General features: G+C 40.8%; 1 non-coding gene across 1 annotated transcript; it reads left to right on the forward strand.

Annotated features, from left to right (window-relative positions):
• The first annotated feature begins 1559 nt into the window (after positions 1-1559).
• LOC120063600 lies at positions 1560-1614 on the forward strand. Its single transcript, XR_005478534.1, has one exon. It is a non-coding gene; the product is annotated as a U7 small nuclear RNA (small nuclear RNA).
• Positions 1615-2868: the final 1254 nt, after the last annotated feature.

Consider the following 2868-nt stretch of genomic DNA (forward strand, 5'->3'; position numbering starts at 1 on the left):
CATGTCATAGCTGACACCCCATTCTTTCTGCAGACATCTTTGAATCTTAATTCAGAGCAGATATGGTCACATAAAAAACTGAGGGAGATTTTACCGTAATTTCGTTACCAAGGTTTGCATCTGCACAATTCTTCTACTAAGTTCGTTTTTGTCAGTGGACATTGTTAAAAGTAGTCCTTGTGCATAGTGTTGTATGGTCTGTTAAACTTTGAAATCAATGTTTTTTGTTTGGAATACATTTTAAAGTGAAAAAACTGAGTCAAAGCATAATTCCGTTGCCATGGATTTGCCCAGTGTTAGTGTGTGAAGGGTGGGAACTTCTAGACTCAGACAAAAGAGAAGAGCTGAAAAGCACCATAATGACGCACAGAAGGAAAGAAAAGGCATGTCTCTTTCCATTTCTCTGAGCGAGAAGAATGGAATAACAAAAAAGAGGGAGAGAAAGAAAGATGAAAATAAGCCTCTCAAATCCAGGTTTTTGGCTGTACTGTCTCTTTTGGTTCATTCTTTTTACGCGTGTGTTTTATTATGGTAATGAAATGGCAGTAAAAATAGTCTGGAATGGAAGAGTTCCCCCTCTCAAAGGAGGGAGTTAGTTAGCGAGAAAAGGAGGGGTGTAGGGGGGGGCCTCTAAATGTCATTGATAAAAACAGACTAGAGCTTTCTCTCCTTCCTCACATACCCTCCATCTTTCTGTTGTCCTCCTCCTCCCCTCCCTTCTCTCCTTCATCTCCCAGTCATACCTTCTCTGCTTCACTGGTCCCATGGGATTACATGAGAAATGTTCATAGGTCTTCTCAGTACAATAATACATTTACAGTATATTCATCAGGTGCCATATGTGAGCTGGTTATTTTCATTGTATATGCCCACACGAAAAAATACTACAGTTTCCTATAGAATACTACACTACTTACTATAGAATTCTACAGTAAAATGTAGTATACAATACCACACAGTGTAGTATGCCCCGATCATGTGTAATACTTACTATATAATGTTGTAGTATACTGTAGAATACTATAGTAAATACTACAGTATTATCTGCAAAAAAACACTGTAGTAAATAGCAGGCAGAAACACTACAGTCCACAAAAGCACTACACTTGTTTAACTATAGTAAATACTAAGTATTTAATTTGCATATACCCTGCCCATTCCCCTCCCCATATTGCAATTTGTGCCACCCATAAGTGAGAAACTCACATGCCAAGTATAGACCATATACATTATTGTGTTCCCTACAGGTTAAAGAAAAGAGAAAAAGCTCTGAACTATCTGTTCAGACCCCAGACCTACCTACCTACCTACCTACCTACCTACCTACCTACCTACCTACCTACCTACCTACCTACCTACCTACCTACCTACCTACCTACCCACCTACCCACCTACCCACCTACCCACCTACCCACCTACCTACCTACCTACCTACTTACCTACCTACCTACCTACCTGCTTACCTACCTACCTACCTACCTACCAACCTACCTACCTACTTACCTACCTACCTGCTTACCTACCTACCTGCTTACCTACCTACCTACCTACAGGTTATGGAACATTTGTTCTTTTAGTATTTCTCCAGTAGGTTTCTTGAAGGAGAAAGCCTTCTCGTATATGGCAAAGATGCATTTTTTTTTTTTAAATCCGACAGTCATGTCTGCAAAAACACTGCGGTAAATATTACAGTATAGTGCAGTCAGCAAAAAGACTACAGTAAATACTACAGTATACTACAATCTGCAAAAACACACTACATTAGTTACTATAGTATATGTTACAGTTTTCTTTTGTTACAGTGTTTTTACTATACTTAACTGTAAATACTACAATATACTATAGTAATTACTACAGTAATTACTACAGTATTCACTGTAATGTTTTTGCAGAAATAAAGTCTGGGTAACACTACATAGAATACTACAGCAAAGTCCACAAAAACACTTCAGTGAATTCTATAATATTTATACCATAGTATGTTTTTGTGTGGGTAAGATCCTTTAATCAGAATCATTAGGCTAATTGCTCAAGGCAGTCATTACACAACAACTACAGATAATTGAAAAAAGGCAATAAATAAAGAATAATTGAAACATCTTACTAACTAATTCAGGATCCTAAGCCTTGCTCTCAACTTGCCCCATCTTCTGTCTTTCATTGACTCCCAGTTTAAAACCAGCTAGAGGTCATGTGAAAGTTACCAACCAAAAGCAACAGGAGACGATCAGTGCTTCAGTGTGTACAAAGCAGGCAAAAGGGGATTTGATGTAGCTCTTTTGAGTTTTTGCTGTACAGTAAAGTCATGGCATCACCCAATGCTTATTCATACCCCAGGCTTCTAAAAGATCCTTTGTTAAAACAGACTCTTCCTTCCCCCCCTTTTCACTCCCCCTCTTCTGTCTCTCTGGAGCCTAACTGCCTGAGAGAGAAGGAACAGAGAGAAAAAGAGGAGAGAGAGTTGAAGTTCAGCAGAGGCGATGCTCCCTCTCAGCTCTCAAAGAGCTGCTCTCCTCTCCTCTGCTGTGATGTGAATCGGCCTGGTTTAAAGGGAAATATCCACAGGCTTCTAACAGAGAGGCTCCAGGGGCCCCTAACAGAGGGGGCAGTGGACCACTGTCTTCCCCTCCAGGCTGAGGCCTCCACACACACACAGCTCCCCTGGCAGTCCCGGACCAGTCCACTGTGTGAGGCAGAATCTCAACAACACAGAAAGAGAATAGAAAGATGGATAGGACCGTGCATGTGTATGTTCATCTGTGTGTCCTTGAGTGAGAGAGAGAATGTAATGGTGTAGAGAGTGAGAGAGTGAAGGTAGAGGTGACTGCAGTCCCTATCCTCTCCTCTCTTACCTGGCTCCTCCTCTAC

This window comes from Salvelinus namaycush, chromosome 18 (assembly GCF_016432855.1).
Source record: "Salvelinus namaycush isolate Seneca chromosome 18, SaNama_1.0, whole genome shotgun sequence".
NCBI classification, from domain to species: domain Eukaryota; kingdom Metazoa; phylum Chordata; class Actinopteri; order Salmoniformes; family Salmonidae; genus Salvelinus; species Salvelinus namaycush.